Genomic DNA, 27,946 nt, shown 5'->3' on the forward strand with positions numbered 1-27,946 from the left:
TTATCTCAATTTTCCTATTCCTTTCTAACATATAACATCTTGAAATCATTATTCAGAGAATGTTATGTTAGTATACATGGATAGTATGTGTCAGCTAAACTCTTTCTTTATGAGAATATGGGAGGAAAGATGTTATATTTATTATGTAATAAAGACCTCCAAAGTTTCAGAAGGCAAAGTTATTTCTGGAGTCAAATGATACCAGATTAAGAGTATGGAGGTAGGAGTGGTCCACCCCTGGTACATACCGTAAGAGGATGTATTGTTAGTAGGGAATTTAAATGAAGTTCTAAAACTATTAAATATGTCAACATTTTATTCATTTAATGTGCCAGTGTTTTTGAATAATTTCAGTGGCAAAACACATCCTTTCATACCCCAAACGTTGATCAATTCAGTAATATCCTAAATGAAAGAAAATGAGAAAAGAGAGAAATGAAGACAAATACATCTAAAACCATAATAAATATAAATGAAATAAATGTATCTATTTAAATGACAGGAATTATCATATTAAATAAAACAATGACAACCACCAAACAAATCAGATTATATGTTATTTGAAGACAAGAAGAAAGAAGAAGGATAGTTTGAAAACAAAACATGGAAAAATATATATGACTATGTATACCCTCAAAAGCTGATTTAGAAATATTATTATTAAAGTGAATTCAATTTAATGCAAAAAACATTAATAAAGATAAAAATCATTACAAATTGACATTGAAAAAAATCTAGTGAGAAGATTTCACAAACATAAGCTCCAAGTAAACACATCAATACATAAGAATATGCAGAGCAACAACTGAGTTAAAAGCAAAAATTGAAAAATTAATAATCATAATATATATTTATAGCAATAATTTTAACATTTTTTTCACAAGCTGATTTTTTTGAAGACTGTATATTTTCTATTTGTTTTATGCTAATTACATTGCAAATGAACCATTCACAAATATCAACTGAATACAAGTGTACTAGCCACCACCACCACCACTACCATGAATCAAAATAATGTCCAAAATTGATATATACAGTAGGTTCTCTGACCATAATGCAGTTAAAGAGCAATTATAGTTCTGCATGTTATTGGGAAAAGCACTTTTAAATAGCATGTGAGTTACAGAGTAACTTGAGATATTTAAGATGAATGAAATTATAACAAAATTTTTACAAATATATGTGGCATGCAAGTAAATTGATACTTAGAAGAACACTTACTATCGCTTTAGATGATTCACTAATAAACAAGAAAAACTAGAAATCAGGAAAACGAGGTAATTATTCAACTCATGAAGCTAGGATGATACAAATTAAAATAGGAGTATTTTACCCACATTCAGTCATCTTCAATAGGGATAAACAATAATTGTTGTTATTGTTTATTGTAATATGCTATTGGCATTTAGTGCCAATGGGTCAGGGATTCAAATGTCCTATAATGCACTGGACAGATCCATGTAACAAGGGATTGTCTAATCCAAACTGCCAACAGACTTTCCATTAAGAAACATTATATGGTCATCAAAAATTTCTTTTAAAAGTCTGAAATTTTTGAATTTGATGAAGTTGTGCAATGGGGGCTCCCATACCCTGCTCGCAGGAATATAAATTAGTACAACCATTTGCAGTGGAATTTGGCAATATTTGATAAAGTTGAAAATGTACACACCCTATACTCATCCTATGACTTAGACTTTCAACTTAATGGTTATACATTCTGGTGAAACTCCTGCACATGTGTATCAGGAAACATAGACAAAAATGTTCATGGTGGCATTGTTTGGAATAAGAAAAATTTAGGAATCTTAGATGAACAGAAGTTTGGATCAATGAATTGTGGCACACTAACATAATGGAATATTGTGTGCCCATGTAAATTAATGAAATTATTCTATATGCAGACCCATCCTAAAATGTTCAGTGAAAAAAGAAACTTGCAGAATGTTCAGGAAGAAAAAAACTCAAAAGAAATCAACACATATATAATCCTATACCATGTTATTTATAGATACATATGTGTAATAAAATTATAAAATTATGAACTAGACGTATAAACACCAAGTTCATTACTGTGGCTGCCTCTGGGAAGCAGCTGGGAAGGATATGAGACTAGAAAGGAGGATGCACAAGACTTCAAATTCATGTATTATTTTATTTTTCTTGAAGGATGCAAACATGACAAAACCTGTATTAATTTTGTCTGCTGCTTACATTGCTGTATGCTAATCTCTGTAACTTGATCTATTTTTTAAAACAAAATTTTTCATTAATAACCTCAAGTTCATTGAAGTGTCTTGTTTAAATTTACATGGAAAATAAATTAAATATTAGGGTCTACAGTAGAATAAGATCTTTAGGTTACAGATTCTTCGCTCTGTGTCCTGTACTATTTTCCGTTAATCCCTAAACAGTTTCCCTTGTGCTGAAAATCTGAACATTACTAGTTCACATATCTGAAAACTTTCTTAGCTTAACATTTTTACCTGTAGCTTAAAATATTCAGATATTTTACTCTTAAATGTTAAAGCTTTTCTTCCCCATAAACTTTATTTTTTCTCCTCACCTTTACCATCTCAAAGTTCTAAATTCTGTAAAATACTATTATAAATCACATTTATTATCTACTTTCCTTTACCCTACCATGTGACCTAGATATGAAATATATTTTATGTGCAAGGAGTTTACCAGGGCTTTTAGAAGGGTATATAGAGATACAGGTCGTGTTAAAACTTAAGTTTTAATAGGAAGAGAGTTTGGAGGGAAGGTAATATGAACACATTTAACTTTATTATTGAGTATTAAGATAATATTGATAGCTCATAAATAAAATGTTTTAGGTGGAGTATGAGTATGTAGGATACTTAAATGACAGAGAATTAAGTCGGGGATATTATTCTAGAAATATCTTAGAAAAAATAGTATTTTTTTTAAAGTAGGAGAAGACAAGACATCCCATTCCAATGTTTTGTCCAAAATATTGTTGGGAAAAGAATCATTTAACCACACTGTGTAGGGTCCTGGTTATGGAAATGAGTACTTTTTTGGTAGGTAAGGGGGGCAGATGAAACATACAAAAATAGTGAGAATGTTGTACTTTTCAAGCACATCTAGCACTGTTGAACAGAAAATCCCTTTGCCAGACATTTGTTCATTTATAGTAATTCTGATGTTGATGACTTTCAAATTGTGAACTTCGAATTGATTTTTCAGTATAATGACTTTTTTATAGAAAAGGAGAGGAACACATCTAAAGCATTGCTTTTCTTTCAAACTTCAGAAATGGATGTTTTCTTCCTGATAGTAGCATCTTGATAAATTTGACAAAGGAACTGGAAACCAAGTTGTCCCCAGGGGTACAAGCCTAAGAAGAGCCCTGTGACATTTTTCAAAATAAGTATAATGTGAATTAAAAAGAGAGAGAGAGAGAAATAAATAAAAAAAGGACTAAAGCATTCCTTCCTGTCTTGGCCCTTTCCTTTGCTTGATTGGTCAGGAATGATGATGCAATTCATCATCTTCACTTCAGCTGTTGGGATAAAACTTCCAGCAGTGCTGACAGGATCGAAGGACATCCCTTCCCCTTTGCCTCCTCCAAAACTCAGTCATGGTTAATTAGCTATTGTGAAAGGAGCTAAAGGGAAATTTGAAAGCCACACAGCTTCACACAAAGTGTACCATTTATTCCTTCCAGATGCCAAAAATGATGAAATCATGAAGAAGTATTATACATGTAACTTATAAAATGATGCTTGTTCCAAAACAGCTGACTCACTCAGGAAGACAGCTTTTGAGTAGAACAAAGAAAACACACTGGAATTTTGCCATCCAGAAGCAACTAGTATCATGTTTTCTTCCTTTTCTTTTTGTTTTTATAAAAGAGATGATTGTATCATGTATGCAATGCTATTATTATGATCTAAAATATTAAATATCCTAATTTTCTTTTAGTTTATTGTCCCATGAGCTTGAATTTTTGACTTTGATCAGTTTGAAAACCCCTGCTGTTGTCTTGGGCAACATCAGCATTTGCCTGGAGGTTCTTGCATCAAGTTTTTAAGGAAATTTGAATTTCAAGCTCTAACTGTCCAAAATGGATGGAACACAAAATAACCTACAGGTAAAAGATATAGCATATAGAACGTTATATAACTTCTCTGAGTGATACGAAAGGAGGCTCAAATAATGAAAAGGGTACCATGATTCCTGGAACTTAAGGCAGAATATAATTAAAAAATTGTTTTTCTAAAGTGAATTTTGTAGAGTGAGGTAAATTTCTTTATAATTTGACAAAACAGTTCTTAATTTATTGAATATAGTAAATTTAAGAAAATTTAGGGAAAAAATTAAACAGAATAATAACAATCCAGGACAATTTCTATTAGATATTAAAATGTCACAACTAGGTTCAGTCCCAAGACTAAGCAGGATAAATAGTATGAAATGAGACAAAAACATTAAAAAAAATTATATAATATTTAAAAAACAATAAAAAAGAAATTAATTGATCAATGGAGTTTTAATAAAAATCATTAGAATAATTGGTTAACTCTGTTGTAAACAAATACATTTAGGTCACATATCAAACCATACCAAAATAAATATCAGCTAAACAGACGTGCTTAAAGAATGATAGGAATTCTAGAAACTTAGAAAAAATATATATGCTCTTTATTTCAGAGAGAAGATTATTCTTACTTTGCAATTAGTGGTAGAGGGCACAAAATAAATACAGATATGTTAGATTATATGATCACTGGAGAAACTTTATTATGGCAAGTAAAATTAAAGACAAATTATTAATTAGCAAACATTAATAATAGCTAAAAGAAAGTATTAGAGAGATGTATTTAATATTTTACCATAAAGAAATTATGGCAATATATCAATAACATTTAAATGAAAAAGGAAATTAAGCAATGTAAAAATCATGATATACAGAAGAAGATTCAGCAAATTCCATGTTTGTACTAGAAATTAAACATATGAAAAATTTAAATGTCTTTGTTTTTAAGTAAAGCAGCCATTTATAAAAATTATTTAAGACAATGTGGTAAAAGAAATATTTTCTTATATTGCTGTTAGGATACAAGTTGTGACAAACTTTTTGAAAAAATTGATTACATTTATTAAAAATCATAAAAGTAATAATCCCTAAGTAGTACAGTCTATGAATCTTTTCTAAGAAAACAACGTAAATTATAAAAGACATTTATGTATAAAAACATTTATAGCTAATTACCTACAATAGCTTAATTTGAGAATAGTATCAAGAAATGCTTAAGTAAGATATTTTGCACATAAAACTAGATCTATATAGATTTAATAATAAATGTCCATATTATATTTCATATTATATCAAAGGAAAACATTCCAATATCACCTGCAGCATGTCAGCTATGTATAGATCAAATATACACACAAAAAAGAAGTAAACTAACATTTAATAACATTTTCTTATATCTGCTCACGGGTCCTCTTTAAATTTTAATAATGGTCCTTTATAATAGGAAAATGTAATAACCAAAATGAATAGATGAGGAATGTAAATGGCTTATTTAATGGAAGTAAAAATACCCTAAATATATGGCTTTATAGATAAAAATATTGAACAAATTCAAATTTTCAATTCCTCATTAGTTAATGTATTTTATTATTAGTAAAAATGAGTTTTTTTATTGAATAAATTCAAGTTTTCAATTCTTCACTAATATTTTATTGATTATAATTTAAAATAATAAGGTTTTTTGCATCCTGACAGTATAATTCTAAATGTCACTTATATGACTATACGGATGAGAATAGAAATATTTTTAAACATTTTAGATGTAGGAATTCTATTGAATATTAAAACATAATTATAAAACTACAACTATTTAAAGTTTCTGTAACTAGTAAAAGAGAAAAAACGTTGATGGACTCCATAGTAGTATATACTTTGAATATTGTTTTTATTTATTTACTTTTATTTTATTTATTTTGTCTGCGTTGGGTCTTTGTTGCTGCCGCGCGCTTTCTCTAGTTGTGGTGAGTGGGGGCTACTCTTCGTTGTGGCGCACAGGCTTCTCATTGTGGTGACTTCTCTTGTTGCAGAGCACAGTCTCTAGGCACACGGGCTTCACTTGTGTGGCCCGTGGGTTCAATAGTTGTGGCGCATGGGCTTAGTTCCTCCCCTGCATGTGGGATCTTCCCGGACCAGGGCTCCAAGCCCTGTCCCATGCACTGGCAGGCGGATTCTTAACCGCTGCACCACCAGGAAAGCTCTGAATATTGTTTTTAAAATATGACTATCTTAGCCTGAGTTCCCAAGGAAACAGCCTGAGGTGAAGACTGAGATTAATCTGTAGGAGGTACGATGTCAGGATCATAAGAGTAAAGGACAAGGGAACTAAGTCAGGGAAGGAAGGAGAATCATGAAAGATGATGCTGTAAATGCTGGTCACTACTTCATTATTACTCTTTAAGAGAAGGCTGATGGTCACTTGGCGTGTTGGTCTGCATGGCCTCACCTCACTGTACACAGAAATCATACCTGTTGCATCCACTGGAGGAAGAAAGAAAAGGGCTCCTGTTTCCCCATCATCAAATTTTCACCCACAGGAAGTTGCATCCACATTCTCTCTCTCTCTCTCTCACTCACACATACACACACACACAGTTCAGGTTGCATTATTTAGCCCCTTTGGTAGTTGTTTGGGGCACCAGACTTGTTACCCTATGGCGTGGTACAACATTTCAACATTCAAGTTCAGAAGGAAGTAACCAGAAACTGAGGCAAATGTCTGATTGCCTGCCTGTGCAGTGGCAGTTAAAAGTCACAGCAAGGCTTCATGGACCTAAGTGGAATAGGTCAGCCACGGCAGTAGCTGAGGAGGAACAAGCAGGTGCAGGAGACTATGGTGCCACGGAAATCTGAGGAGGTGTGACTATCCAACACAATGGTTATCCCTTGTGAGTTCAAATGTGGTATAATACCTCCCATTAAAAAACTAAAACTCAGACAATGAAAATTTAGTGATCCCTCATTCTTCCTACCCACCCTCCTTTTTCTCTGTTAGAGTCAACATTCTCAAAAACAGGACCTGTAATCACTGTGACATTTCTACAATCGCAATTTCCTTCCAACTATTACTCAGGACTCTTGCTAGATCAGCTTTAAATGTTTCAGTGGGAGGGCTGATCTGTTGGTTCTACCACTCTTTCACTATCCGTCTCCCACCCCCCCACCCCCCACTCCATTCTTGCATTCCCCCTTTGCAGCTTGGATTCCACCTTTAAAAACTTCCTGGCAACTCTTCTATGTTCTTATCTCACAAGCATTTGGCACAGCTAATCTCTCTCTCCCTTTTTTTAATGTTTCTTTTCCTGGCTTCAATGGTTATTTCCCCTGTTTTTTCTCCAGCCTCACTAGCCATTTTATATCTGTCTGTTTTTTGGGTTCCTCTCCTCTGCTCAATTTCTAAACGTTGTCATGCTGCAGGGCTTTGTGCTAACGCACACAGCGAGGGTTCAGTACTATTTCTCTACATGAACCAACTCTATCTCCTGCCTGTCTCCACTTTGCTTGTAGCCATATCGTTCACTATAGCCTAATGCAGTTATTTCGGTTTCTCAGACATACCAAGAACTGGTATTCTCAAGGATTTTGCATAAGCTGTTCCCTCTGCTTGGCATACAATAATAGCTTTTATTGAAAAACACTAAAACAACATTATAAGGCATTTTTACTGATCAAATAACCTAACATTTACAAAAAAGAAAATATCAGAGCTGATATGAGAGTGTGAGTATCATGCCATTGTCACTTTTATACTTCAAGTTGGATTATGACTTGTTTTGAAAACGTATTTTGGCAATACACACCGAAAACTTAAATATATATATGCTCTATGATCGATTATAAATAATGACCAATTAATTAATTACTGATTGACTCTTAATGAAACTCCTACCTATAACAGTGATATTTTGCCTATGGACAAAAATTATACATGTATGCTGTACAGTTGTTTCTAGCTTGCTTCTTAATATCTTCACTTATGGTTCAGTGATATTTAGTTTTCGCTCTCCAGCTTTACTGAGGTATAATTGACAAATAAAAATTGTATGTATTTAAGATGTGAAACGTGATGTTTTGATATACATTACATTGTGAAATAATCACCACAATCAAGCTAATTAACATATCCATCACCTCACATAGTTACCATATTCTTCCTTCTGTGTGTGTGTGTGTGTGTGTGTGTGTGTATGGTGAGAACACTTAAGATCTATTCTCTTAGTACATTTCAAGAATACTATAAAATATTGTTAACTATAATCACATTGTTGTACATTGGGTGTCCATACTTACTCATTTTGCATAACTGAAGCCTTTACTACTTGACCAATATCTCCCCATTCCCTCTCCCCCAGCTCCTGAAAACCACCATTCTACCCTCTGCTTCAATGTGCTTCACTATTTAGATTCCACATATAAATGAAATCATGCAGTATTTGTATTTCTGTGTCTGGCTTATTTCACTTAACATAATGTCCTTCAAGTCCATGCGTATTGTCACAAATGGTAGCATTTCCTTCTTTTTTAAGGTTGAATAATGTTTATATATATATTTTGATGTACATATATACACACATTATATATATATATATAATTTTCTTTATATGTTCATTTGTCAAAGGACATTCAGATGTTTCCATATGTTGGCTGCTGTGGATAATGCTACAATGAACATGAGAGTGCAGACTCTTGAAGAGTTAAGATCCTGATTTCATTTCCTTTGAGTATATACCCAGAGTGGGATGGTTAGATCATATGGTAGTTCTATTTTTAATTTTTTGAAAAACATCCATACTGTTTCCCATAATGGCTATACCAATTTACCTTCCCACCAATAGTATGCAAGGGTTCACTTTTCTTTTGAAAAATGTCTATTCAAGTCCATTGACCATTTTAAAATCTGGTTATTTTGTTTATTTTTCCTGTTACGCTGATAGAAAATGTCTTAGCTTGGCATGTAGACATGCATTATATAATTTGTAGGTAGAGATTATAAAGACCTTTCAGATCATTACATAAATAGTATGTTTACAAGTATCTGAATCTATCAGACTGCCTAGCATAGCACATTTTGTAAACTACGTGTCCTTTTCCCTGTGTGTGTGTATACCTAAAATAGTCTATGTTTCATTTTATCTTTCAACATTCTTATTTAATAGGATATAGTAAATATTACACACACACACACCCCACCGCTAAATAAATAGAATAAACTGAGGTTTAAATGGAAATGAAAAAGAAAAGTTTGCTTTCTAAAGACTAAATTTCCACTAATCTAATAATGAAATAAATCATATAAGACTGCTATGAATATAGACAATTTGGTAGGGAAAAGGGGCCTGGAGTTCTTGCTCATTTTAAGTGATAGGTACTGTCTATACCAACATGGTTTTGCTGTAATGCCTTGAATAAGTTATATTACATTTCTTTTGTATATCTAGGTGATGTTGAAACAAACGACAAGGAAAAATGGTTGTTAGAAACTTTGATCATATAAAGTCCTACATTAGCACTTAATAAGCATGGAGAAAAATGTGAGAGGCTCTGTTCATTTTTAAGTAGCTATTAAGGTATGTTATAGGTTCTACTACTTCTTCCTAAATAATTTCTGAATAGCTATAAATTTATAATTAGTAGCAGCCTTTTATATGTTTACTTATAACATGGGATTTACTGAAGTCATTTTTATATAGGTTAAAAGCAACCTTATATCTTTTAACCAATTAAAAATACAAATTCAAGTCATACTTGATATCACAAGCTGACTGCTGTGCTCTTCACTGTTTCACCCACTGATTTACTGAAATGCCTTTTTATATGATTCAGGCATACTAAGAGTTTTCATCAAGAATGAATTTTAACTTTTTGTTAAAATATGCTTTACCCACCCAACATTTAAATGTTCATGTTTTTTTCCCCTTGAATTTGTTAATACAATGAAATATAATGCTGGTTTTTGTAGTGGTGAATATCCATGTATTCCTTGGATGAAACCAATTTCATCACATTATCGTTATAAAAATGATATTACTACATTCAATTTGCTAATATTTTATGTAAAATTTAACATCCACAGTCACAGCCAAAATTGATCCGTAATTTATCTTCCTGAGTATTTTTTGCTTGGTTATTGCAGTGGACTGAATGCTTGTGTCCCTGCAAAATTCATACAGTGAAACCTAATTACTACCAATGTGATGGTATTTGGATGTGGGGCCTTTGGGAGGTGATTAGATCGTGAATGGGATCAGTGCCATTTATAAGAGGGTGCTCCAGAGAGGTCTCTTACCCCTTCAGCCATGTGAAGTCACAGCGGAAAATCAGCAGCCAATTAGGAAATGTGCCCTCACCAGTCAGTGAATCTGCTGGCACCTTGATCTTGCGCTTCCAAGACTATAGCACTGTGAGAAATAATTCTGTTTTTTATAAGCCAGACTGTCTATGGTAAGTATTTTGGTATAGCAGCCAGAACAGACTAAGTTATAGTATTCAAGCTACGATTATAAGGTTAGAGTATGTATGTTCAATGTTCTGTCTTGCTCTTTTCTCTAGAAGAATTTGTTAAAGATTTGCATCACCTATTCCCTGAATATTTGTTCTATTTTTATCTTTAAACTGTCTGAGCCAAGATTTTTTTTAACTGTGGAAAGATTTCAAACTCATTAATGAGTGCAGTACCGTTTGTCCAGCTTCTTCTTGAACCAGTTTTATTATATTTATTTTTCTATAAATTTGTCCACTTCATTTACATTTTAAACATATTGGTATAAAATTATTCATAATAATCTCTTTTTTAAAATCTGCATTTGTAGTCACATCTCATATTTCAATTTCAATACTTTCTCATTTTATTTCTTTAAAAAAAATTTTTATCTTCCTACTATTTCTGCTTACTCCCTCTATTATTTTGGAAGTTATACATAATTTCTATAGTTTTTACATTTATTTCTCAGTTTTTTTCACATCTTAAATGGGATGCTTAATGTATTAATTTGTAGGCTTCGCTTCTAATATGAACAATTAAGACCTGTAAGAGCTATGCAGCTGCGTGTCACATATTTCAGTGTGTCATATTCATTATCACTATGTTCCAAGTGTTTTCTGATTTCTGCTGTGTTGACTACATTAATACACAAGCTATTAAGTATCATAGGTGTTTGTAGTTTTTTTTGTTGTTTTTATTGAAGTATAGTTGATTAGTAAGACTCCTTTGATGAGTAAAAGTATTAGATAACTAGCAAGAGCTTCCTGCTAGCTCCTCCAATGTGCTTTTTTAAAAATTAATTTATTAATTTATTTATTTTATGGCTGTGTTGGGTCTATTTTGCTTTGCACAGGCTTTCCTTAGTTGCGGTGAGTGGGGGCTACTCTTCATTGTGCTGCGTGGGCTCCTCATTGCCGTGGCTTCTCTTGTTGCGGAGCACGGGCTCTAGGTGCGTGGGCTTCAATAGTTGCAGCACATGGGCTCAATAATTGTGGCGCACGGGCCCAGTTGCTCCGCGGCATGTGGGATCTTCCCGGAGCAGGTATCGAACCCATGTCCTCTTCATTGGCAGGCGGATTCTTACCCACTGCGCCACCTAGGAAGCCCCTGTTTGCAGTTTTTAAATTATTAATGTCTCTTTTTATTATGTGTTGGTCAGATAACATGATCTGTACAAAGCCAATACTTTGAAATGTGCTGACACTTGCTCTGTGACCAACTGCATTATGATTTAACATAAATGTTCCATGTGAGCTTGAGATAGATTTCTGGGTGAATGTTCTATGTAAGCCCGTTATACTAATTCTGTAATTTGTGTTGCTCAAATATTCTATATCTTTACATCCTTACAATTACTTGCATTTGTTTGGTTATATCAATTAGAGAAAAAGGTGTATTAATGTCTTTTACCATGAATATAGATATTTCAACTTCTCTGTTGATTCTCTCAATATTTTCAAGCTATTTATTAATTGCATACAGATTTAGAATTATCCTTTCTTCCCCGGTAGAATATTAGCTCTCCACTAGAAAGTTATACTTGAGGGCAGTTTTTGGCATTTGCTTGCTCACTATTATATGTGTGATATCTGATAATTATTTATTGACAACTAGAGGAATCATCTTGGTGATGAAGTGTTTTATCATTAGATAGCAACTTTAAAAAAAAAACGAAATGTGCTTTTTCCCCTTAAAGTATATTTGTTTTTAATATAGTGGCACAAAATTTCTTTTGATTAGTAATGACTGATATTTCTATCTTTCATCCTTTTCTCTCAGTTTTTAGTGTTTTATTTTGTGTTAATAGCATGTTTTGATACTATTGTTGAAACTCTGCTAACTAAAAATTCAGTCTGTTAATTGAGAGAACTCACATATGTGCGTGCCTGTTTAAAAAATTTTATGCTCTTTGTCTCTTTTTTTCTCTACTTATTTTTCTGTCTTCTTCATTTATTTTAATTTGGTTGGTTTTTCCTCTATATTGCTTTCCCACTGTTGTTTTTGGAAGTTATGAATTCTGTATTTATCTTCTTAGTGATTGTCACAGACATTTTACATGCATACCTATTATAACAATGTCTAAACTTCAATAGTGTGCTTACTGTCCTTCTAACTTAAAGGAAACTCACAATGTTTATATTCTAATTGTTGCTTCAAATTAAAATTTTTTTGCCTGTATATTTTGGCATTTTGATTCTATGTTTTTTAACCCCACTAATCAAATAATATTACTATTATTATCACTTTCAGTCAATGTTTCTTTAGATTTATCCTGTTGTTTACCTTTTTATTTTTATTGGTAATTCTTACTCTCATATCACACTTCTCTTAGGATTATTTTCCATTCTTCTAAAATATATCTTTTGGGATTTCCCACAGTGAGGGTCCATTTATGGTAATTTCTGTCAGTATTTTCTTCTTAAACCACCTTCCTTTCACTCTCATCCTTCAAAGTTAGTTTCACTGCATATCAACTTTAAAGTTAGCAGGGACTTCCTCTAGGAAATTTTAGGAAATTTTTTCACAGTATCATGACTTCTAATTTTGCTTTTGAGAAACCTACTATCAGTATAATTATTGTAATTTAGGGTTAATTTCTGCTTTCTCTGAGTTTTGAATATATTATTCATTGTTAGCTTCCTATGTGACAATGAATTAGTGCTATGTAATCTCACTACAGAAATTCCAAACTTTTAATCATGTTCTACATCCCTAAAGAGTTGCCTTGAATAACTATATTCTAATCCTAAAAAAGTCATGGTAGTTTCTTTTTTCTCAATAATATAGTTATAAACTGGACATAAGAATCATAACTCCCAGGGGCCTCTTGGTGTCTCTATGTAGAAGGTAAATATCTGATGATCTTCAATGGCTTGGTATCCATGAGTCACCCTAGTGCTAGACTCACCTAAATTTTAGCCCTCATCCTTCACTGAAACTGCTTTTTGACCTTTGCAGTGGTGTGTTCTAACAATAATTCAATGTGTGTCTCTTTTTTTTTTAAGATTTATTTTATTATTTATTTATTTTTGGCTGTGTTGGGTCTTCATCGCTGGGCATGGGCTTTCTCTATTTCTGGTGGGAGCTACTCTTCATTCTGGTGTGTGGGCTTCTCATTGCAGTGCCTTCTCTTGTTGCGGAGCACAGGCTCTAGGCACGCGGGCTCAGTAGCTGCAGCACGCGGGGTCTAGAGCACAGGCTCAGTAGTTGTAGTGCTCAGGCTTAGTTGCTCTGCAGCATATGGGAATCTTCCCAGACTAGGGATCGAACTCATGTCCCTTGCATAGGAAGGTGGATTCTTAACCACTGCACCACCAGAGAAGTCCTTCAATGTCTCTTTCTCTGCTTCTTGTCACAACATCCTCCTGGAATTGCTCTAGCATCTTTTAGTCATTTGCACTACAGAAGCTCTAAATTCTTTTTACTGCATGTCCAACAGCATAGGCAACATTCCTAGGTACCTGGGGCCAGCTGTCTGGTCTAGGCAGAAGCTGTAAACAAATATGAGGAGATCTGAGATTTATCTCTTTTATCCACCCAAAAAAGCTTTAGCCAAAAACTTGGGTAAAAATGTTTCCAATTTGCAAATTTACATTTAATATTTAATGCCATAGAAATCAGCTTCTCAAGTCTCAAAGTGCACGTTCTCCTCCAAAACTGAAGTTCTCAATATAACACTTGTACCAAGATATTTTTTGAAATTTTTGTTAAATACTAAACAGCCACAAAGACTTATGTCTGAGGAAAGTGTATGCTTAATACCATGAACCCAATAATTAGGAAGTCATGATGCATACGGACCTAATTTAGTACTAAGTTGATTGTTTCAATCTGAGGTGCAGCTCCAGTTTGTACCTTTGGTGCAACTATAATTTGGAGGTCTCTTAGGTGTGATCATAAAAAAAATCTTGGGCCCCATTATGCCTTAATCTCTGCTTAATGTCACATTCAAAGAAACTATTATTCAATTCCAGAAACCTATAGTTTTTATTTTAAAATGTGCTTCACATAAAACAATATTCCTTAAAGTTTTTAATTTTTCCAGGAAAGTAGTTTTGTAAAGACTGTCTTTGAAGTCTGTAAGTTTGATTCAGTGGGGAATAAGTTTTGAGTATCAAACAATGACTGATTAATACGTTTTTGAATGTGAGATTATTCCTAACTTTGGAACTACATGTATCTCCATGTTAAGTGAAATAAGGCATGGTGTCTTTTCAAGGAGATTAGAGCCTAGTGGAAGATAGAAAACAAAAATAAACAATAATAATGCTGACAAGTATATTGTATTTATTTTGCACAATGATTTACGGGAACTCAGAAATTTTTAAATGGGCCAGAGATTGTAGAATTTTTACTGGAAGAAAGGATATTTAAGCTAAGACTTAAAAGATGATGAAAAATGATCGGATGGAAAATGGAGGAATGGCCATTACAGAGAGATAGAACAGCTGTGGAAAAGCACAGCAGTTTGAAACTACAAGATGATCTTTAAATTGCAAATAGTGTAATATGGCTGGAGTGGACAGTGCTTGCAAGGAAAAGCCAAGAGATAAGATAGAATGATAAACAGGGGGCATATTTTAAAGAGCCTCTTCCATTTAACCAAGAAGTTTAAACTTTACCCTTGACCACATTAATGTATTTAAACTAACAGAATGATGTAGTATTTGCATTTTAGAACAAAATCATTTTGTTACCATCATGAAGCATGGATGTTAGGTATTTTAATGACAACTGTTGGGGTCAGGATGCCACTTGTAAAGTGAGAAATATCAAGAGCTTGGATCATGATATTGGAGATAGATATTGAGGAGTTCATCTACAGGAAAAAGGCAAGGGAAGGAATTCAGAATGCTTTTAAAGTGTCTGTGCAAATATAAATAGGATCTATTACTAGCAACCTGACAAATATGCATTCAGGTTTGAAGGATACCTAGGATCATCACAGAAAATATTTTGAGCAATGTTTTTAAACTCAATCACTGAGATATTTCACAATAATTTACTTCCCAGAACACAGAACTACCTTCATTGAATAATGAGACAACAGTCTACTTCTCTAGCAGTATCCCATCATTCATTGGAGTTGAATCCTCGTAGGACCACTGGCATACTGGGTCCCTCATTAAGCCCTGGAGAAGCTGTTGCTTTATGGACTTGAATACATCTTGTACTCCATTCAGGTAACTCTTCAGTAATGGTTTTCCCACTACCTTGGTGAGCAAGGCTATCACTCACATGCTGTAGCTTATCTGGGTTTGATCCTTCCATATCAAATTGTTTTTTCCACTTGTTAGGAAAAACTTGAAAAATATTTGAGAATGTTTCTTTAAGGGAAAATCCCCCCCCCCCTTTTTTTTCTGTGCTAATATAAAAACATTATTGTGGTATTCAAAGTTAAAATAGTCATTTTTACAAATGGAAGTAGGCAGTTTGGTAAATAGTTTGTCTTGTTAATAATAAATTAAGGAAATGCTTCATGCCAGCTGTCCTGAACTTCAGAAATAGAGGGGTAAGTGTTACCTAGCTCTGGCAATAGCTGATTAGCTGCTTAGCAATGCCAGTTTCTATTCTTCCAGATATACACCCAGAATATATTTCCCAGCTCCACTGCAGTCAAATGTGGTCATAAGCCTGGTGTTGACTGTTGGAGGACAAGCTGAAGTAATTTGCACCACTTTCTATGTCTGGACCATAGTAACCTCCTTCTTAACATCCTTAACTCTCATGTCATCCACTGACTGCAGAGCACTATAGTATCCTAGAACATGCTGGGGACTCTAGCCGAAATCAGCCTGAATCTTGGAATGGCTATATGGTCTCTCACAGATTAGAGGCATTCACTTTGAAATTTAAATGTGCAAGAAATAAATTTCTCTTTTATAAACCACTGAGATTTTAGGGTTTATGTGTTTTGGCAACTAACAAACAAAATTATTACTCTAGTCCAGATAATAAAAATTGCACATTACTCTGAGGGTTTCTTAAACGTAAGAGCATTATGAAGGCATGGGTAACCCTAAACAAAGGCTATATTTGCTCTCTAGAAGTTTCTGTAATGTGCAGTAATTTGTCAAGCAATATGAAGCTTCTGAGATTTTTGCCTTACTTGCAAACTAACAAGTTAGCCTGCCACAACTTCATAGATGCTGGCAGAAGATACAGAATTCCTGGATCAGCGAAAACGACATTTTTACTCATTGCACAGCAGGTAGCATCACACTGGATCCTCTTGTTCTCAAGCCTCATGGGGATATTGCCAATATAGACCCAGATGAATCCTGCAAATGTAGTGAGTTTGTGCAAAAGCCGAGGAACCCTGAGCTTAAGACCCTCTGATCATCGAAGAGGGGCTGCTAGCAAACTGCCCAACTTTGCCCCAAAGGGAGACATTATCTTTATTTTGTTCAGGATATAACTCTGCCCTCTTCCCCAGAAGGTGACACTATCTCTATTTCCAAAACTGTTTGTTATGCAAACTACAAATATGCTTAAAAGGATAGTCTGGGACAAAAACTGATACAAACGTGCAGAAATGCCGTGGAGAATTCTCTCTCAGTATGTTTTAGATTCCAGGTGAGGTAACTAAAGAGCAAAGCACAGAAAAATGCAATGAGAGAGAAATTAGGAGCATCTGAAAGCCAGTGATTCTGGTCCTTCATTTTAAGGATGAGGAAAAAGATGTGCAGAGGCAAGCTGACTTGGCCTAGGTCACATGGAAAGTCATTGAAAACACTGAGTTCTCATTGAATAACCTCATGTGAATAACCTTTTATGGAATTACCTCAAATCTTATTCCAGATTACACAGGCATATGTATGACTGGTGTTAATTCTTTCTCACCCCCCACCCCACCCCAGGTTTACATTTTCTTTTAAAAAACAGTAGTCTGGAAGCAATCCTTACAACTGTCTATATTGGTAACTAGAAAATCCCTGCTTTCATTACAGATGTGACAATAACAGTTTTACGAAGCTATTTGATCTGGCCACCTTCAGGGACAATTAACCACTCACTTTTATTTTAGAGTACATTGTGCATATTTCTGATATGTTAAATTGACACCTTTGATTATGAATTTGTTAAAGGCAAGAACTGTTTCTAAAAAAACTCAAAGTTGAAAAGTACACATGCAAAAAAGAATACTGGCGACTGCTGCCGTGTGATCGCTGTTTTCCGACTCTTATATTTTATGCTTTCCAATGTCTGGGCCATGAAATATGCTGTAATTCAGTTATCATGTTCAGTTGCCTAGCCAAAATACGGAATAAGATATTATTTCCATTTGTGTTCTGTTACCTCGAATTGTAGGCTCATGCTCCCAGGGATAATGACTAGTTGCTAGAAAATGTACCTTGTCTCTTCTCTACCACAGTTATGATACAATTGGTATAACTAACCACAATGCTATCATTTTACTTCTATAGTTGTTTTCTACTCGTTTGAGTAATAAGATTGCTAAATTAGAAAAACAGGAAAAAAAGGAAAGTATTTTTCATAAATCCTGTGAAAATTATTGGCTTGTGCAAAACGGCTAAAAAGTAAAGTACCTATTAGATTATGCTGTTATGGCATGCCAACCAAACACTCCCTACCCTCATCTCATGCACGGCTACAGTCACCTAGAAATTCTGTTTGCTGCAACACAATTGAAAGCAGGCAGGGGCAAACAAAGGCAAGAGTTTCAAGTTGGCAATGCGGTTGCAATGAGCAGCAACCTTTGCTTTCTCCAGATAATTATATTTTCAAAAACATCTGCCTCTACTCCCACACACAATACTCCTGTTTGTCCCTGTGTTCTGTGTTCGCTTGTTTTCTAATCCTTCCCCTAATCATACTAGGAATTTTTCCATCAGTCCATTGTATAGGTTGATTGATTATATGTTAGTGAGAATGAGGTTTAAATTAAAATGTATGGAAATAAAGACATATTTTATCTCTAAAGTTATTCTCAAGATAATTAAAAGTAGCTACCTAATTTGCAAGACTATGTTTGACTCTAGTTTTCTTTGTTATTTCTCTATTTATAAAAATTTTCACTATGAACCCAGTTTACTTACACAATCAGAAAACAGTAGCCCCCCCTCATCTGGAGGGGATATATTCTGAGACCCCCAGTGGATGCCTGAAACTGAATAGTACCGGACCTCAGGTATACTGTGATTTTTCTTATACATTCACACCTATGATAGAGTTTAATTTATAATATAGGCACAGTAAGAGAATATCCAAATTGCCAGTATCACTATTCTTGTGTTTTGGGGCCATTATTAAGAAAAATAAGGATTACTTGAACATAAGTACTGTGATAGCACCACGGTCAATCTGATAAATGTCAGCTACTAAGTGACTAACAGGTGGGTAGCATATATAGCATGACTTCATTGGACATAAGGGATGACTCATGTCCAGGGTGAGAGGGAGTGTGACAGCACGAGATATCATCATGTTACTCAGAATGGTTTGCAATTTAAAACTTATGAGTTGTTTATTTCTGGAATTGTCCACTTAATATATTTGGATCACAGTTGACCGCTGGTAACAGAAACTGCAGTTGGGGGAAGGACACTTTAATAATAAATGTTATCTAAAAAATAATCTAGCACACAAGGGACATATATGAAACACTTCCTCATCCTCCAAGAACATATATGTTCTTGTTTCTTTGAAGTTATTAGTAACAGAAAACGATATGATCTCTGTAGTAGTGACAAATATTCTCTTCTTGACCAAACCCTAGTCAGGTTCTTCTGAACCATCTCCTTGACTAGACCCTGACTTTTGGACCTCTGTGCTTGTCTTTGCATGGCCCAATTTTAGGAGAATAATATGTAAGTGTAGACAGAATCCCTCATCCCTGATACGTGATTCAGGTTCCTCATCCTTGACCATTCCCCAGGTGATGTCTGATCACCCTGGCCTTCCTTCAGTGAGAATCCTATTAGGTTGGTTTAGCCAGAATCGCCCCTTACTCCTGATGATGCCTTTTAGTAATTTTCCATCCACTGTTCTCCTACCTCCTCCTTCACTGTAGATTCCTGCTTTTCCTTATTGTATGCAGAGTTGAGCCTTATCTCTCTTCCTGACAATAAAACCCCCTTGTAGTATACCCCTAAATAAAGCCTTCACTACTATCCTTTATCAAATGTCATGAATTTTTTTTTCTTTAACAGTAGGCAGATTAATGCCTATTCCAAAAATGTCCACATTCTAATTCACTGAACCATGAATACATTAGTTTACAGGAATTAAATTTGCAGATGGAATCAAGGATGCACATCAGTGAGCCTTAAAACAGGGAGATTATCCTGGATAATCTAGGTAAGAGACCAGTGTTATTACAAGGGTCTTTAAAAGGGAAAGCAGGAGGTAGATGAGAACCAGAGAGATGGCAGCATGAAAAAGACTCAGCCTGAATTTGCTGGCTTTGATGATGGAAGAAGGGCCCTGAGCCAAGGAAGCTGGGAAAGGCAAGGAAATGGATCCTTTCTTGGAGTCTTCAGAAGGAACACAACCGTGCCTATACCTTGACTTTATCCCAATGAGACTATGTTGAACTTCTGGCCTATGGGACTATAACATAATAAATGTGTGTTGTTTTAAGCCCCTAAATTTATAATAATTTTTCACAGCAGCTGTAGAAAACTAATGCCATCTTCATGTGGTTTGACTGGAAATCAGAGGCCAGTTTAGGACAGTTTTAAGGCCTCTGAAAAAGAGATAGCACACATGAGTTTATACTGGTTCCTAGGAATGTTGCACTGATTGCTAATTTTTCACTCCTCCCTCTATTTAGTAAAGTTCCTTCCCCTACAAAAGCAGAGTATAATTTACTAAACTTTGACTTCGGATTTGACCATGTGACTTGCTTTAGCCAATACAATGAAGCAGAAGTAAGAGGATGGTGGTTCCAACCAGGCCTTAATGGGCCTTGGAGGTTTCCCTTGTCCTCTGGCCATCACTGTAAGACAGGCATGATCCAGCCAACCTGTTGGTCCCAGAGGAAGACAGTTGTCACATGGAAAAGAGGCAAACAGCTGGAGCCAATCTCAGCCTGGATCAGCTAACCTCAGCTGATCTTCAAACATAGGAGAGAAAATAAATAATTGTTTAAGTCATTGAACTGTGGAGTACTTTTAATGCTGCCATAGCAAAGTGGTACAGCTCTGATCTAAGACATTTTGTTCTGCTTTGTTTCGGAGTGGTAACATGATGCATCATAGCCACTGTCATGCTGTAATGGCCAGCATTTCACTTGGACACCTACATCTGGAAGCTGCTGCAGCCCTGTTCTTCCCACCAAGGATCTTCCCTTTGAGCTGAGAGTCTACAGTCTTCTCATTTTCCTACTTTAGAAAGGTCAGACTTTTATTAAACATAACTACCCTCCAACATACCCTGAGGATCTTAGATCTATATTTTCTGAGGTTTGGAAGAAAGTATGCTATTTTAGTCAGTATTTAAATGTCATATGTGTACCATAATCCTCTCTGCTGATATCCTGGATGTCTGCCTGTGTTATATATATTCCTTCTGATAAAGTTTCTGAAATGAAATGGTTCCAACCAAGGAGCAAATGCTTTTGCTATTATTGATTAAGCATGGGGAACAGAGGCACATTTAAATAGTTGCAAAGTTTCTTTTCAGAAGGGAAAGAAAAATCCCTTACCATACATCTGTTTCTTCCCATGTTTTGTTCCGCTCTCAATCCACTGTAAGGTATTTTACATAGATCAGATAAACTGCTAGGACACAACTTTGCCCCCAGATTTTGTGATGTATCTGTAATGCTGATGTTCTGCTGATTCACTTGAGAGGGATGAAGAGAATGAAAAGTGAGCAAGTAGGTTGGGGAAAACAGAATCGAAGTTCATACATTTTCCTACTGTGCCCATATATTCAATAGCTTTTAAAAACTTAACATGCTCTAAAACTGAGCTTCTTAACTTACTAAATGCTCTCCAAATTATATACAGCAACAAGAGAAAATGGGATGTGTATAAGAGATACAGATTAGCTATGAGATTTTGAATTTCTGGGCTTCTCATCCACTAGACCATAAATTCCATGAAGACAGAATCAGATCTATGTTGATAGGTTGTTTTGTGCTCAGTGGCTAGTACAGGGCCTGAACTCTAAATCAGTGATCAATAAGTATTTGGTGAATTAGAATCCATGAATGACTGAGTTGTGCTTTAGGTACCGTGAGCCCTTTACGTGTACTACAAGACTACGTAGTACAGGACTATTTGCACTAAAATTGAGGCTCTGTTAACTATATTTTAGGTAGAGTTCTCTCTTTTCACTTGAGAAGAAAAAGAATGTGGCTGTGCAAATGGAAAAATAGAAGAGTATATAAGGGGAGGATTTGAAATCAGATATAAACCCTGGGAAGGATATAAGCTACTTTCAACTTTTGCCTTAATTGACTCTTTGAGAAGCCATTTCAAATTAAAAGTCACAACTGCAAAGAGAATTAAATGTGTACTTGCAAATGGAGAAAATTTCATAATTAGTGATGAACAATGGTTTGCTATTCATGACTTCAATGATAACAATTTTATAGAATGTTTAAACATGTCTGATTTATTTTTAATGTAAAACTTGTGGCGGGTACACCGAATCATTGTAAACTCTAAGGTATAGATTGCAGAGAGACAAGAACAGAAAAGCTGGTGTTTTTCTTTAACATTTTCCCTTTTAGCACATAAAGAGGATTTCTCTGTGTGTCAGGTCCAAGGATAAAATTAAGGCTTCTCTCATTGTCTATGGAGGAAAGATGACATATCCTGAAAGACAGAGCCAGTATGTTGGCATTGCACTGGCTGACTGTGCATTAGATCAGACAGCAAATTAGATATTGATAGAACTATTTTAAAAAGTCAATAAGCTTTTTGATGATTGATATCTTTATGCTGCCTGGTAATATCAATGCCGACATTTAGAAACTAGAGAAAGAAACTGTAACATAATATTCTCTTCGTGGAATCCTTAAGTGTAACCCAAGCTCGCAAGTCTCATTACCTTAGAGAGCAGAATTTACAGAGTTGACTTTCACAGGAACAAGGGAAAGAAAATTAAAACATCATCCTTTCCTTTGTGTACAAAACTGTCCTTCCAGCCACCTTTCAATCTGAATTAGAGGACGAAGCAGTCAAGTTCTTTAAAGTTCTTCTGGCTTGAGAAAAAAAAAAGTGGTTCACAGAAGCAATCAGAAAAAGTGTATCTTGGAGAACAAAAATAAACTAAATGCAGAGCAAATGGTTCATTTTATTAGCTGACTTTCTGGTAGGGCATTTGCCTTAAAACGAAGTGCTCAGAAAACCACAAAATATATCACTGTCCACTTCTAAATAATATTTTCTGAAATGTAATCAGGAAAGCGGAAGATGATAAAAAGAAAGCCCTGTGATTTGTACAACAGACTCTGTTTTACTTCTCCTATCCCCCCATCCTCCATCTTACCTTTCAGGAGGAACATTTCTCCAAGGTTAATCAATCAAACAACTAGATACCTGCTTATTTACTCATCCATTTATTAATTTGGCAAATATTAAGGAAATGCCAATTCTGTGTGGCATTGTTATAGACACTGTGAAATAGCAGTGTGCAAAACATATAATTATTTACCCTCACAGAGCTTACCTTCTGGTAGAAGAAGGCAGATTATTAGCAAATAAATAAATAAAGCGCATAGGAGATCTATTGGTGATTAGTGCTAAGTAGGTAAATAAAGTTGATAAGGAAGTTAGAAAATGTTATGAAGTGAGGTTTGCTATTAGGAATGCCAGATAAATATAGGATTCTCAGTTACATTTGGATTTCAAATTTTAAAAAAAAACAAGTAATTGTTTTAGTATATCCCAGATATTGCTAAGGGAACAAAGGGAAATGCCATTGAATATAAGGTCATAATGAATTTGGTGAAAAAACAATGTTATGGTCTTGTATAGGTATTGAAGAATTAGAGGAAATCTTAAATTGACAGAGACATAACAGGATATAAAAAATGCAAGTTGGATTTTTAGATGTGAAAATTAAAATTTTAACATGTGAAAATTGTTCTGAGACAAAAAATACACTAGATGGTATTAATGGCAGATAAGGCATTCTAGAGAAGAGATTAATAACTGAAGATACAATAGAAAATATCCCAAAGAAAACACAAATAGAAAAAAAATAAATGAGTAGATAATCAGTGAGCTGTGGGAGAAATAAAGGGACCTAATATAAATATAATTGGAGCACTCTAACAAAAGGAGAGCAATAAAAAACAGAGAAGAAACAATGGATAAGCACTTTCAAATTTGATGAAAAGTATTAACTCACAGATATTAAGAATCTCAACAAAATCCAAGCACTAGAACAATGAAGAAAACCCCACCAAAGGATGTTATAATCGAAGTGCTTAAAACCGGTGATAAAGAGAATATTTTAAAGGTGTCCAGAGCAAAATGTTAGATTTCATGCTGAAGGACAAAGATAAGAATTACAGTAGATTTCTAATCCAAAATAATGCAGGCCAAAAGACACAGGGCATTGCATTATTTTTTATTAGAAACCTGCTGTGCTAAGAGAAAAAAAAACAAAATCAAACCAAAAAAATACACTGACAACCAATTTACTTATACCCAGAGAAAATAATTTTCAAAATATAAAGGAGAAATCAAGATAGTTTCAGTTACACAAAAGCTTAAGGAATTCATGAACAGCCGACTAGTACCACCAAAAATATTGAATGAAGTCATTGGAGAAGAAAGAAAATAATATCACATGGAAATGTGGTTATACATAAAGCAATGCTGATTATTGAAAATGGTGGCTATGTGCTAAATATAAAGACTTTTAAAATTTAAACCTCTTGAAAAGATAATTCATTGTTTAAAGTGAAAATGATAACCATACTGCAGATAATATTTACTTTACAATCTATATAGAAATAAAGTTTGCGATAAAAATAGCACAAAGGCAGGAGGGGAGAAATGAAAGTATCCTGCTGGGAGATTCAGATGTTATATTGAAGTGATGTAATATCACTTGAATTTTGACTGTGATAACATAACTTTGACGACAGGCTTAAAAGATTCTTATTTCTAGCAGCCACAGGGCTGATATTGTTGAAAATCAAATATGATTTTTAATCTTAGAAGTTTCTGTATTACGACAGTTGAATTCAGTCTCTCCTAGTTTCTCATGTGAAAATTAAGGCATTAATCAGGAAAGAATTAAATCCTTAAACTCAATTGGAGATATCTCATTGGACCCAGATAAAACTGATGATCTTAAAACCCCTAGTCACCCTGAGACTTCCTTCAAAGTACAAGAAGCTTTCCCTCAAAGGGCCAAGGAGACTAGACTTCTTTATTTTGAAAACTCTGTGATAACATAACTATGAAAAGTAATGCTCATTTTTCTCAGGATTCACTGCAACCATCCCCTTGCTGCTGTGTTCTTAACTAGGGTCACATCTCTCCAGACTCCAATAGGTCAGGTACTCCTTTTCATCATGCTCTAGGAGGAAAAGGAAATCGCTTACACATTGAAAGATTGTTAAGACCTTGCTAATATATAACAGCAGAAATCTGAGAAACGTGTGCAAATAGATTTTAAGTGTGTTAGACCAAAGAAGGCAGAATATAACGCTAGATTAGGCTGAATTCATTGATATAGGTGCACTTAATAGAGATTCTAGATTCAATGCATCTGTTTGTGCAGCTGGATGTAGCTCTAATCGTTTACTTGGTTGTTTGAGTGGATATAAACTCAATCGTAGCATCCATTTAATAAGACAGTTGCTAGAGCTTCCCTGACATGAAATGGGAAGAGAATCCAAAGGCTCTAAGAAAATCCAAAGGGAGGTAGAAAGATTGCACTAGAGTTTTTATGTGTGACCTGTACACCCATCCCACAACCGTGATCTATGAGAAGACCTAGAAATTACGCTCTTCATTAAGGCATTGATAAATATGTTAGTGACAAGAGCATCTATGAAAGGCTCTGTGGTTGCTCTCAGTTGTAGGTCAGGTGTGACTGTAGGGGATACCACCATTCAGATGGGTTCTCTGACTCCAAAAAAAAAAAAAAAAGATAGAATCCCAGAATAGCAGAGGCCAGGCAGTAGCACTTAATCATTAAAGGCAAGGTGGTCACATCAACCATAAAGGGAAAAAGGGACGTGCCAGTAATTAGAATGCATCGACCTGCAGAGATCTTTAGTGGTGGCTAATTGATCACAGCGTCTCTAGGAATGCAATAAATGGACAGCCTAGTAGCACATTGCTTGATTTATATAATAGGAAAAACTCTAAGTCCAGTAACAAGAAACCTGACTTGGGTTGCCAAAGTGGAGAATTACCACTTCTCATCCAGTTTCCAGACTTGTTTGTTCACAGACCCAGAACCCCTTGACTGCAGGAGTTCTGGTCCCCTTGAGAGAGGACACTGCACAATTGCTACAAGTACACACTGTAAATTTTCCCCCAAGCCTTTCCCAAAGGGAACATTGGCCCTTAAGTAGAGCGACTTTGTTTTGGGGAAAAGAAAGACCCAGACCTTTCAGGGATAACTTGATGCTGGCACTGAACTGAGACTTATTCCTGGTGACTTGAAATGCCACCATGGCCCACCAGTCAAAGTCGGGGCCTATGCTGGTCAGATGGAAACTTAAGTCTGAATCACAGAGGTTCCAGTAGGTTTACAGATACACTGTGGTTATTTTCCCAGCTCCTGAATATGTAATTGAAATAGACACCCTTGACAACTGGCAGAATACCCACATTAGCTCTTTAACCCATGTGGTGAGGGCCATTGTGGTTAGAGGGCTAAATAGAAGTCCTTTGAACTTCCTGCCAAGATAGGATAGTAAACCAGAAGCAATACCATATCCCTGGCAGAACTGCAAAAGTTAAGGCCACCATGAAGACTTGAAAGAAGCAGGGGTGGTGATATATATCATATTCCCTTCTGATTTACGCATTTTACCTGTGCAGAAATCAAATAGAGAATGACCGTGAACTATTACAAACTTAATCAAGTGGAAACTCCAACTGTCATTGCTGTACCAGATGTAGTATTTTTACTGGAACAAATCAGTTTATAACCCCTAGTACTTGGTATGCCAGTAGATCTGGATCATGCATTTTTCCTCATATCAGTTTTTAGGTATGACCAAAAGCAGTTTACTTTTACCTGCCAGGGCCAACAATATAACTTCATGGTGTTGCGGTACAGTAAAACAGTCCCATGGTCGTTGCCACAATGTTGTCTGCTGATATCTTGATCACGATGACATTCTACACACCATCATATTGGTCTAATATAGTGATACCATCATGGTGATTGTACCTAATAAGCAAGGTACAAGTAAGTTGCACCAATAGGTGGTTCTGACTCCTTTGACACCAACCCCTGCAGCAATGTGTCCTCTCCTTCAGTTCAAACCTTTGGATTCCTGGAGGGTTCCTTGAAACCAAATAACTGAGGAAGAACAAACTCGAGCTTACTTTAGAAATGAGTCCCAAGATAAGTTGTGACCACTCCAAAATGGAATGCTGTAGCACTATTAACCCACTCAGGGATGACCTTGAAGGTAATGGTGAAGAAAAATTTTCCCAAAGAGCAGTAAAGTTGTTGCTCAGTATATACTGAAAGAGACTTGGGGAGAAAGACAGATCTATAATAATTTGTGGGCAGTTAATAAGTGTTTGGGTGGATAGCCATGGACCCGGAAGAAATAAGATTAAAAGACTGGTAAAGAGTAAATTTGGAAAAGAAGTATGTAGATGGATCTCTTAGAATAGACCCACATTGTAAAGGTATTTGTGTTCTGTGTGAATATCCACCAAAGGGCATTCACTGCAGAGGAAACTTTTAATAATCAAGTGGACAAAATAATAATCAGTGGACAAAATGACATGATCTGTGGATGTCAGTCAGCTTCCTTGATCAGCCACTCCAATTCTTGTTCTGCCAATAACTGAAACCAGCATTGAATCCCGGATGTGACACTATTTCATGGGTGTAAATATTTGAGAATATATCTGAAAAAAAAAGTGCAAGAACTGAACCATGAAAACTGTGAAACATTGTTGAGAGAAACTAAAATAGAACCAAATAAGTAGACAAATGATTTAGTCAACAAATATTGCTGGGGCAATCAGAAAATCATGTGTAAAACTACAACGATTTTAATCCATACCTAACGCAATAGAGAAAGAAGTAACTCCAAGTGGATCATGGATCTAAATATAGATCCAGGCTTTGCAACGCTGGGCCCAGAGCAGACAGAGAGTGTGACTGGGAACTGAAGACCAGCATTTGGCTTTACCCCTTAACTCCTGGTGGTCCAGTGTTCTTTAAGACTTAATTCAGTGCATCACAAATCTCATAGCCAGCACTTTTGG

Source organism: Hippopotamus amphibius, chromosome 3 (assembly GCF_030028045.1).
Source record: "Hippopotamus amphibius kiboko isolate mHipAmp2 chromosome 3, mHipAmp2.hap2, whole genome shotgun sequence".
Taxonomy (NCBI): Eukaryota; Metazoa; Chordata; class Mammalia; order Artiodactyla; family Hippopotamidae; genus Hippopotamus; species Hippopotamus amphibius.